General features: G+C 35.9%; 1 long non-coding RNA gene across 1 annotated transcript; it reads right to left on the reverse strand.

The window, feature by feature from the left end:
- Positions 1–677: 677 nt before the first annotated feature.
- Positions 678–8,091, reverse strand: LOC126913242 (uncharacterized). The gene is made up of 3 exons (XR_007707991.1): positions 6,869–8,091; positions 3,330–3,492; positions 678–1,051 (listed from the first exon to the last, which is right to left on the reverse strand). It is a non-coding gene; the product is annotated as an uncharacterized LOC126913242 (long non-coding RNA).
- Between the last annotated feature and the right edge of the window lie 4,092 nt (positions 8,092–12,183).

Raw genomic sequence — 12,183 nt, forward strand, 5'->3', positions numbered from 1 at the left:
TGTTTAGATATGCAATACTTCATGGGCCTGTTGCTCTGATTACTTTATTGCTTTCTTTTGAACTTCTTGCTGCTGACAAGAACTTAATTAAATATTTTAGTCTCCATGTCTTTAAAATCATCAGCTTTACTCTGTCCTTTTATGCCTAACCAGTAACTTTAGACACTGGTCACATATTATTTTTGTATTTTTGGAAGTCTACATATAAATTCTGAATATATAATAAAGAAATGGCAAAATGCTTATTTTGCACACTTCTGTAACTCCATTCAGAGTCTGGCATAATGTTATCAGAAGTTCATCCCTAAGTGTTTATCACTCTTTTTTTTAAACAGAATTTCATTGCAGCATCATAAGTTTAAATACAAGGAGTAGATATGCAAAAAAAAAAAATGTTTTTGTGTCTATATAGATTTATGAAAATGAATTCTGGTCATTATTAGCTCCAAATTAACTTGACCTTATCCCATTAAGTAACCTCCCATTCCATATCTCTTGGAACAATTTCTATATTTGTACTAAAGAGTGGTGTTTCAAAGTCTTTTATTAAACAATACCAACTGGGAGTCTGATGCACGTGTTATAAACAGATTGTATTTTCATTTTCAAATATGACATTATTACATGAGTTATACTAACAAGCTGAATAACTAACATCCATACTTCATGTTTATTGCTGCCTGCATAAATTTTAATTAGGAGCCTTTAAAAATGTTCAAGTAACTATGGTATAAGCAGAGTAACAATTAAATACCTGTTAATGCAATTATAATACAGTTATCTATTTTAGTTAAATAGTTTGTCATTATAAGAAAAACAAGAATATCTATGAAACTGCAGGAAAAATTCTCCCAAAACTTCTTGTAAGGCAGTTCTATTCATCAGAATCTAAAGGTAAATCAAAGCTAATGCCTTCTCACTTAGTTAAACCATTCAGTGAATAGTAGAAAGCATGTTTCAGAACTGCAGGAGGTGAATTACCCATAAAGGTTCTGGTCTTCATTAGCAAAGACGTCTGATGAGAGATCAGAAGGTAATGAATTGTCAGCACCTAACAAAACCAGGGAACAAACACAGTGTAAAACAAGGAGAGACATAATTTATAGAGACATCAGGAGAGCTCTTTGCAAGCAAAAGCAGTGATGTAAATGAGTTATTTACAGACTCCTTTGGGATAACATACTTGAAATAAGAGTCAACAATAAAAAAAAAAAATCAACAGCCCCCCCCCCCCAAAAAAAAAAAAAACTGAACGTGTTGAAATAGTGGCAGAATTAGTAAGGTTAGAATTACATTCTCAAGAATCTAGATGGAGTATAACTATGGAGATAAAGAGTTAATAGTAGATTCTTTTTAAAAAACTGATCAATTAACTGGGGGAGGGGCATTTTTAATATACATTTTGAGATACAGTGTATTATACCTTTCTTCCCATTCTATTAAATGAACATCATTTTTCTGATTATATCATTCTGTTTATTTTAAATTTGTAAGATATCTTTATGAACATTTTACATACTTGCCATGTTACTTTTCGTTAACATTTCTTTTTATGTAGTTGGAAAAAATATTAACAACATTACATCTGTTGCAATCATTGCAATATTTGTCTTAGCAAATATATTTGTGTTTATACCTTGTATATTGTTAGCATTCTCCAAGACAGTAAGTAGAGTGTCAGGATCAGGGCAAAATATAAGACTTATTTTTCTGTCTTTATTTCTGCTATCATTAAGTTCTGTGATATTTGGAAAGTCATTTCCTCTGCTTCAGGTTCCGCTTCATCAGACACCATCTTTTCTTAGAATCATAAAACTATGAGGGTTGGAAAAGACGTCCAAGATCATCTAGTCCAACCTTCCTCCTATCACCAATATCACGCACTAAACCACGTCCCTAACCACCACGTCCAACCTTTCGTTAAACATCCCCAGGGACAGTGACTCCACCACCTCCCTGGCTAACCCATTCCAATGCCTAACCACTCTTTCTGAGAAGAATTTTCTCCTAATTTCCAACCTGAACGTCTCCTGGTGCAACTTGAGGACATTACCTCTTGTCCTGTCACTAGTTATCTGCAAGAAGAGGCCAACCCCCAGGTCCCCACAACATCCTTTCAGGTAGTTGTAGAGAGCAATAAGGTCTCCCCCGAGCCTCCTCTTTTCCAGACTAAACAACCCTAGTTCCCTCAGCTGCTCCTCATAGGACTTGTGTTCCAGGCCCTTCACCAGCTTTGTAGCTCTTCTCTGGACACATTCCAGGGCTTCGATGTCTTTCTTGGAGTGAGGGGCCCAAAACTGAACTCGAGATGCTGCCTCACCAGAGCAGAGTACAGGGGAACGGTCACCTCCCTGATCCTGCTGACTATGCTATTCCTGATACAAGCCAGGATGCTGTTGGCCTTCTTGACCACCTGGGCACACTGCCAGCTCATGTTAGGTGAGCATTGACCAACGCCCCCAGATCCTTTTCCTCTGCACAGCTTTCCAGCCACTCTGCCCCAAGCCTGTAGCACTGCATGCAGTTGTTGTGACCAAAGTGAAGGACCCAGCACTTAGCCATATTGAACCTTGTCCCATTCGCCTCTGTCCATCAATCCACCTTGTCCAGGTCCCTTTGCAGGACCTTATTACCCTCCAGCAGACCCTCACTTCCCCCCAACTTGGTGTCATCTGCAGACTTATTGAGGGTGCACTCAATTCCCTTATCTATACCATCAATAAAGATATTAAAGAGGTTGGGCTCCAATACTGATCCATGGGGATTTGTGCATATGAATCTTAAGTTTTTGGTTATGCACACTGCTGAATAACAAATTATTAATTCTATGTTGTGACCTGTTCTGATCATGGCAAAGACTTTTGGAAAGATCTTTTTTTTAAAAGAAAATCTCATTTAGGAGACCTTTTCTGAGCAGTTACAAAAATGTGTCCTCAGTGAATATGTATATTTCTTTTTCTGTGTTATATGATCTAATGAAGTTTAAAATATTCATCTTATGAATCATGATTGAAGCTGTATTTTATTAGGAAATACTGAAGCTTTTCTGAAGTTAGTACCAGAGGGAATGTTATTTCTTGCCATCTTGAAATTGGTGCTATTGGTCCGTCGTATGAAGAAGAATATTTCATATAGGCAATGCTCAAAACCACTTTCCCATATTGGACAGGTCTTCAACTAATATTTTCAGCAAAGGTCGAACCATTTTCATAGTTGGTTATTTTGGTTATTTACACTTGTGAGTAGACAAAAACCAGAATTCTCAGTTGATTTCAACAGGTTTTCAAAAAACAAACAAACAAACAAACAAAAAAGCAAAATAAACCCACCATAAACAAACAGATAAGTAGCCAAAGGGTAATGCACTGTGAAGTAGATAGGTAGGTAGGTAGGTAGGTCGATAATTAATTTCCTATTCTTCCCATTCTTTTTCATTATAAAGTCCTTTCTGAAGCAGTTTTCCTTCATTACATTTTTTTTCTCAATGAAACACTGTAGATAAATTTAAAACATTTGGGTAATCATTACATACTGACAGTGCTACAACAAACGAAGATAAATTCACACAAATCTATAATCATTTGAGACCTATTTTTTTTTCCATTTTATACCTTTCTAGTACAAGAATTTCTAGACTATTCTGAAAACATCCTATTTCCAAACAAGTGCCTCAAGGCATAGGTGCTCTTTCAAAAGAGCCTCTTGTTCTTTGGAGAGTTACACAAATCAGTTGTCTGTGGTGTAAGCACCACGCTCTGTAATTGTAGTATTTGGCCTTGGAGTAATTGTTGTGATTAATAAATGTTGATGGATCAGTAAATTGTTTGCTTTTTAAAGTTCAGGATTTTGTAGATTAAACTCAAACTGTTGTGATGTTGTCAGTCCAACACCAAAAAGAAAGATGGAAGAGATGACAATTTGGCAACAATTCATAAAATATCATGGCACCTTATTAATCCCATGAGCTGATGCACGATTGCTGAATTAGTTAGTTAACCTCAGTTTATATTACCAAGTGTATAACACTACTGCAATTGGACTTTTCTCTTGATGTTATCTAAAATCAGGATTATGCCCACAGAAGGGCATTGTAGAAGCTTGTTTTTCAGTGGTTAGCTTGGCCAGCTTCCCTTATTTACAATCTTCCTTCTCACAGAAAACAGAAATTGTCTTAATTTTTCCAATTGACCAAGAGATTTTCCTGAATATTTTTCAGTGAGAAATGGAGAATCCTGGAAGAATAAGGACGACTTCTAATTTTAAGAATTACAAGTAACTCCCTAGAGAAGGTAAAATTAAGTTTCACTAATGTTTTATCATGTTTTTCTTTTCCTCCTTGTTTAAATATTAACAGTCTTAAGACTCTTTGAAGAATAGTTGATTAAATATGGCAAGTGAGCTTTTCTTAGGAATACTTCAATCTATTCTTAATTTCTTTTCTTTCCTGAATGTGCAGCTATAAATACTGTGAAATTGGCAGTTTTTAATATTTTTTTGGAAAGAGGAGATTTTTAGTAATGTATTAATGGTGATGACCATTCTTCTTCACTCAGAGGGTGGTGAGGCACTGGAACAGGTTGCCCTTAGAGGTTACAGATGCCCAATCCCTGGAGGTATTCAAGAGCAGGTTAGATGAGGTCCTGAGCAACCTGATCTAGTGGGTGGTGTCCCTGCCTATGACAGGGGGTTGGAACTAGGTGATCTTTAAGGTTCCTTCCAACTCCCCCCAACCCTCCTCCCCCCCCCAAAAAAAAAATTCATTGGATTCAAGCAGCATTTTTGTCCCTCTGTTACTCAGGTATTTAATGAAAAAGACTTTCAAGGGATTTCCTCATGTCTCAGGAAAGTTTGAACAACTGTTGTGGTGTGATGAGTTCAAGCTACAGCTGTTTGTTTTGCAAACTCTCAAAGGTTCCGATTGTTGCTTCTTTTTGATTGAAAGTGTTTTTTATTTTCACATTCTTTTTGTAACAGTCTTAAGTAGATAAGTAGATAAGATGCCTTTTGAAATTTAATTTTCTCCTTTATCTCTGTCATATAATTTTGTGTGTATGTGTGTGTTTTGTTTGCTACTTTGTTTTCCACTGGTATAAATTTTTGCTTATATATATTAGCTAGGGTAGTTCCAAGGGGATATATGTTGTACATTGTTAGCTTGTATGTAAACAGGAATCCTATCATATATATTTTCCTTATGAAAGACTCAGCAGTCTTCTGGAGAAACATAACTAATCCAAACTAGTTTTTGAAGTGGTAATTTAACAGAAAGGACCAAATTTATATTTGAAGTGAGTGATGCAGTCACTTCTGACAAAAAGAAATAGTTTGGAATGTTTTGTTAACTATATGCAGCCACTTAAGTACTTTTTGTTGTACTTTTTATCTTCCATACAAATTGTTAACAACAGTTTTAATCATATTTTAAGCATGAATGTTAAATAATGTCAATAAAACCAGAAAAGGGTTAAGGTTTATATTCCCTTTTCTAATAATGCTCCTTAAATTATTAAAAAGATTGATAATACACATACTAGTGTTTATTTTTATAGTTATACCATTGTTTAATCAATCTTTAGCTTTCTTCTATTCTCAGAGTACTTCGGTGACAAAATATTTTTGCAGGAGTAATAAAAATACATAGTGAGATTACATAAATCTCCTTTTAGTGGCAAAGTTAGTTCACACTAGTGCTCTTTCTTTCTGTTTCTGCTCTGTTGTAGCCGAAAAAAAAAGACAATTCTAGATGAAATTAAATGAATTGTATGGAGAGATCTGATTCTCTCATTTCTTAAATAACAAAAAAAAAATCTATATTTTCTTTTAAAAATATAATTCTTATAAATAAATATATACAGTAAATAACACCCCAAACTGTATGAATGAAGCAATATTAAATGATAAATTATATTAAAAGACGATAAAACAAAGCACCTACATTTGTTATCTAAATGCACTATAATTTCTTAAAGATTTACTTATTAAAGATAGAAATGTTTTAAGAACATTAGGCTTACTTAGATTCTCAATTACTAAAACAATTAACACTATTCATATATATAAACAAGCAAAGAAACATTGCTTGTTGGGATGACTATCCTAAGTACATATCATTAAGCCTAGCTGGTAACAAACAAACAAAAAACAACAACAACAACAAAAAACACACCACCCACACAACAACAATAAACAGGACAAACAAACAAACAAACAAAACACTAAATAAACACAGTATGGATTCAATTATATAAACAGTTACATATACATTGTATTGATATTCAACATGTATGAGAAAAATGTGCCACTGTTACTTGTGCACAAACTTTTTCAAGTCTGAAATATAGTTTTTTGTATTTATATTTACTTTTCTCTTTTTTTTTCTTTTTTTTTTTCCCCTCAGGTTTCAAAAAGAATTTCTTGTTTTTGCTTTTTAATTAACTATTTGGCATCAGGCATCCTATTTTTGTTTTAAATTTTTTGAAAACCATTTCTTCTTTCTTCTTCCTCTGTCAAGAGAAGTCATCCTTTACAGCCCTCTGATCATCTTTGTGTCCCTCCTCTGGAACTGCTCTAACAGACCCACATCCTTCTTGTGCCCTTCTTGGCCCCAGACCTGGACACAGTACTCCAAGTGGGGCCTCACAAGGGCAGAGTAGAGGGGCACAATCACCTCCCTCCATGTGCTGGCCACTCCTCTGTTGATGCAGCCCAGGATGCAGTTGGCCTTCTGGGCTGCAAGCACGCACTGCTGGCTCATGTCAAGCTTTTCATCCACCAGAACCCCCAGGTCCTTCTCTGCAGGGCTGCTTTCAATGAGTTCTTCTCCCACTCTGTACTCATGTCTGGGATCGCCCTGACCCAGGTATAGCACCTTGCACTTGGACTTGTTGAACCTCATTAGGTTGAAGCAGTGGGGTTGGATCAGAAGATGTCCAGAGATCCCTGGCAACCTCAGCCATTCTGTGATTCTGTAAATGCTACTCAGAGAAAGATAATTCTGATCAGTCTCACTGAGAACATATGAAAATAAACACCTTCATATCTAATTACCATAACTGTTACATTAATATTTACATCTATAAATAGTAATCTTGACTGCATTTTAGATGAATAGAAAACTAAACAAATCAGGGCAAGGTTAGTAGTCCTACCAAAATCAAACATTTCCAGAAACTGAAGGGACTTGTTGTGCTAGATATACTACTGCTGTCTGCACAAGATGACTTTATTATGTCACAATGTAAGCAGGGCACCCAGTCACCATCATGCTGTGAATGCTGGGACTGCAACAGATTCTCTCTTAATTCAGGATTATGTCATTACTGAAAGCATTTTGCCTGTTAAGCGTATCATTGATCTATTAAGCCACTGTAGGGAGACTACATACAGTAAGACACAGGTTGACATCTGTATTCCCCTGAGGGCAGCAAGGGAAAGGTCTCCTGGGAGAATTTACAATATGTTAAAAGACTCAGGTGCATAATATGAGCATGAGTCACTTGCATCAAAGGCTGAACAAGCAATAAAAATGAGGGAAAGAGAATGTTCAAAGAGATTCTGCTTCCATCTCAAAAATAGCTGTGGAATATTAGAGGAATAGAAGGCAAACTCAGAAACCACATGCATTATATTTAAAAGTGATAGCTATTTAGTGATTGTCCTAAACAATAACAGTCTGAGAAGAAAGATCATCTATGTGCTGGAAAATCTATTTTCAAGGAAGTGGTTCCTGGAATTGAGTCAAAACTGAGAAGTAGTTTCAGTCATAGTTAACAAAAAACAAACAAACAAACAAAAAACTAATTAATCAGCTGAACAATTACACCACCCACTAAGGCAGTTAGTAGGAGCAGTTTGTATCTCTTGGAGATATAGGTAGGCTGCATGGAACCTTGGTCAGCCTGATCTAGTGGGTGGCATCCCTGCCTATGTCAGGGGGGTTGGAGTTACATGATCTTTAAGGTCCCTTCCAACTTAAGCCACTCTATGATTCCATGAGATATTATTACAGGCTCTCTGCAGACTCAGGCAAGGATCAGATACAGTAAAGTTCACCAGTGTGAAGTTATCAGTGCTGCCAGGAAAAAAAGTAATTTACTTTTATTATGAGACAAACAGAGGAATGACTCAAAATGGGTTCTGAGACTGGACAACACAGAAGCAAATGTATTCTCTGACAATTTTGATGATTGCCAAATGTTGTGGTTTAGCCCGGCTGGCAGCCAAACACCACACAGCCGTTCGCTCACCCTCCCCCCTCCCTCTCTGGGATGGGGGAGAGAAACGGGAAAGTGAAGTCTGTGAGTTGAGATAAAGACGGTTTATTAAGACAGGGAAAATAATAATAATAATAATAATAATAATAATAATAATAGTAATAATGTGTACGAAATAAGTGATGCACAATGCAATTGCTCACCACCCGCTGACCGATGCCCAGCCTATCCCCGAGCAGCCGGCACCCCCTCCACCCCGGCTAGCCACCCCTATATATTGTTCAGCATGACGTCAGATGGTATGGAATACCCCTTTGGCCAGTTTGGGTCAGCTGTCCTGGGTCTGTCCCCTCCCAGTTCCTGCTGCATCCCTAGCCTGCTCGCTAGCAGGACAGAGCGAGAAGCTGAAAAGTCCTTGGCTTGGTGTAAGCACTGCTCTACAACAATTAAAACATCAGCATGTTACCAGCGCTCTTCTCATTCTAATCCAAAACATAGCACCCTACCAGCTACTAGGAGGAAAATTAACTCTGTCCTACCTGAAACCAGGACACCAAATTAGAGAGCCCAGGGACAAAACACTGTTACTTCTTCAGCTTTCTTGTCTTTTTTATTTATTTATTTATTTATTTATTTACTGGGGGGAGGTGGTTTTGTTTGGTTTGGCTTGGCTTGGTTTGGCTTGGTTTGGTTTGTGAAAATGTGAGTATTAGTTCTGTGTTGCTGGCTAGAAAGAACTGAAAAATAAAAGATAATGAATTAAAAGTAAATGACTAAAAGTAAATTAATAAATAGCCCTTACTACAGCCATAAAGTAATACTCCTGGGTTTGTTTTGGGATGAGATATTATTTAAAAATATAAAACATATTTATGCAGAAATAAAAGAATGCATGTATTCTTATTTATCAGTCAAACCTTTTGTACTTTTTCTTTACTCTTACATACTCTATGTTTGTAACTTTGGGTGGGAGGGCTATCATCCCACTCCCAGTTCTTTGCCTTTCCCTTTCTTAATATGGAAATGACACCTCTAGAACTGATATGATATATCACTTTATTTTCTTATCACTTTTTTTTTTTTTTTTCCAAAAAATTCCATTAGGAACAGACTTGTTTCAGAGCCCTATTCTTATAACGTCACTGTGAGCACTCAAAGGGTGGTGAATGGAATCTTGGCTTCAGTGTGCGTGGAGCCACTGACATTATGTGATCCAAGATTTCACTCTTTATCCTTAGGACTGCGTTATATTTAGAAGTTTCCCAAGACCTTCGTGACTGGGGCTGTTGCATGAACTGTGAAAAACTTGAGCTTGTGTTCTCAAAACTATAGCCCAATTGTGCTAAACTATTTTTCAATTCTGATCTCTCCATACTCAGAAATTATTAAAAAGGTGATGAATTTTCTTTTATTTGTTAATGCTCTAGCGAAACTGTGGGGCCAAAGAAGTCTGAGGTTGGCTTGATGATAACTCCAGATCTCTGCTCAAAAGGACTATTTTACAATGTAATGACTATTTCATCTTGGTACCTGGCCCAAGGAGTAGATATCTACTCTGGATATCCTAAACTCATGTCTTATTTGTTCACCTATAGAGGATCTTCCCTATTGTGTGATCCCTTAGAGGAAGTCCTCCCTTTGATCGTGTTTGAACTAATTTGCATAGTCAAATGCATAGTCATATTTGTTTCAGTCCACTGTCTTGTGCAAAGTTCATTTGTTACCTTTCTCTAACATTGGCAATAAGACGATTTTCAGAAGAACTTCACTGGGTAACTCTGCTTGTTCTTCACAATAGTTCACAACAAGCATGTGTCCAGACTATCTCTGTATGAGAGTTTTAGTCCAAACTTAATCAAAAAACTATGATACTATTTCAAATGAAATCTCTTAAATGACACCACACAATCTGGTACTCTACGTAAAAGGAATAAATAATCATTACTTCTTCATCAAAATATCAAATAATAATTTTCAAGAGCTATAAAATCAAGTATCATTGGAGTAAAATATGAACACAATAGCTTCAATCTGTTATTAAAATTCCTCAAGTCAAGTCTGACAGAGACCGATACCTTGCACACCTTGATTTTGCAAATGCAGTAGTATTATGGACTTGCAATAGTATCATGGACTATACGAATAGATGATTGAATGTGAAAAATATCTTCATTAAATATATATATATAGTAATTTTAGTCTTGTCCATTAATGACTTAAAGTGCTGGCAATCAGAAAAAACAAACAAAATAAACAAAAAATGGTGAGAAATACAATGTTAAGACCTTTTGTGACATGAAGTTTCATAACTTCACTAGGGTTGATAGGTAACATTTTCAAGTGAAAAGACTAGAGGGAAATTACATAAGATATCTTTTCATACAGTGGATTACCATTTTGACATCTTTAGTATGTAGCTATGCAATTTGAGTAAATATAAAAACACTTAATCAGTTTAATATTATGTTGCTCTTTAACATTCCTATATATCTTGACCTTTCTGTACTGAAGAGTGTGGGCTGCAGTTCACTGAGACAGTGTAAAGGCTGTAGAGAGTTCCACAGAATCTGAAACTGAAATCTGACATTAACAACAATGTATATCTGACATGAAACATTTATCAATTTGTCAATGACTTCAGAGGAAAACTTTGCTAACATGCATTCCTCTTGGTGTTATCTAACTAAGAAATAATCCTTCAGGTCTCTGCAAAATGTAACGTACCTTATTTGCCTTAGATTTCACAACAGATACTGACATAATCTTTAAACTAGTCATTTGAGAGGGAATTATATTACATTAAAACATTTCTTATCCTTGCAAACAGATGGCTCATACGGGAAGGAAATAACTGATGTTTTTTGGTAGATACAAGTTAACTTCTGTTTAAGTTTCCTTAAGCAAGCAATACATCTTGGGAGTTTTCCTTTTTCTTTTTTTTCTTTTTTTTTCTTTTTTCCTTTTCTGTCTTTTTCCATCCTTTTCCTGACTTCTGTCCCCCCACCCCCCACCCCCCACCGAGACAGTATGTAGGAATTAGAAGGTTGATTGATCTCTGATATGTCGTTTTTCCCATACAACATTCTGGACAAGATGACAGCTGTGTACAAATAGATAGTATTTAGTCACCCTCCACACCACCAACAAAACTGTGATACAGAAAAGTTGAGATTAAGAACAGTAGTTGGTTAATGCCAGATGAAACTCTACTCACTGATTGACTTTGCATCCGGTTTTAGATACGCACTAAGGACAATTAAAAGTTTAAATTATAGTAGAATGAAGCTCCAACATACAAGATATGGTTTTGGTAATATTATCTCTTCTAGTCAGAAGTGGGGCACAATGACTCCCAGAGGCCACTTCCAGTCAATGTTTCTAAGATTTTGTGGCTGACTCTGTGAGAAGATTGTCCTACCTCTGACTTCCAGATAGGTTCCCAAAACAATGCGTTTTTTTTCTTATGTTCTGTAAAGCATTGACATGGAAACATGTGACCAAGTTCCAGTGTCTTAAAAAATTACCTGTTTTGCCCCTAGATAAAAAGACATCATGGAAAACTGCATACCCATATCCCATAGAGAGACTTTAAATCATCTTTGGTAGTTGTGATGCCTTTGAAAGTCCAGCTTGATTGATTCAGAGACATTGCTGAGACACTGTGCTCTGGATCAAAACCATAGTAGTTTAAAAGGATCAGAAAACATGATCTTGCATGTTTTCTCTAAGGAACTTTCAGATAAAGCTTAGGTTTTTACAGTAAGAATATATGTTTTCTTCCAGGATTTTATTGAGAAACAAGCAGGGGAAAGATAGATCTTTATATTTGAGAATTATAAGTATGGCTGGATATTGTTTCCATTTGTAATATATAAACAAGGCATTTAAACTTTGAAAAAGTATTAAGGTATATAAGATTTGGTTTGTTTGAATTTTTAACAATAAAATATTTTTTAGACAAGCAAAGAAC

The sequence above is a fragment of the Cygnus atratus genome, chromosome 3, assembly GCF_013377495.2.
Source record: "Cygnus atratus isolate AKBS03 ecotype Queensland, Australia chromosome 3, CAtr_DNAZoo_HiC_assembly, whole genome shotgun sequence".
NCBI classification, from domain to species: domain Eukaryota; kingdom Metazoa; phylum Chordata; class Aves; order Anseriformes; family Anatidae; genus Cygnus; species Cygnus atratus.